Genomic DNA, 363 nt, shown 5'->3' with positions numbered 1-363 from the left:
GATGCTGACACAAAACCCCACGCATACATTAAGTAAAATAGAAACATCCCCACCCCACCCACCATGGCCCCCTCCACCTCTTCCCCCCTTTTCTTCCTAATGTAACACTAATGTCTCAACAAATGAAACTGACCTGTAGAAAAGGTAACTCGAAAAAAGAGACATCGCACATATTTTTGTAAACCAAGAAATCTTTTAAAAAATACATTAAAAAAGGAATTAAAAAAGAAAAGAAAATATGACACAAGCAAAACTTGATATATTGTACATTTTGGGTGCTAATATCACAGCATCACAGAGAACATAAGAGATTCTACCTTAGTAGGCCCCTACAGATCTGGGATAAGGAGGGGTACCCACTTC

This window comes from Podarcis pityusensis (genome assembly GCF_964106645.2).
Source record: "Podarcis pityusensis genome assembly, chromosome: 12".
Taxonomy (NCBI): domain Eukaryota; kingdom Metazoa; phylum Chordata; class Lepidosauria; order Squamata; family Lacertidae; genus Podarcis; species Podarcis pityusensis.
The sequence above is the reverse complement of the archived record's forward strand: the minus strand, read 5'-3'. Positions refer to the sequence as shown.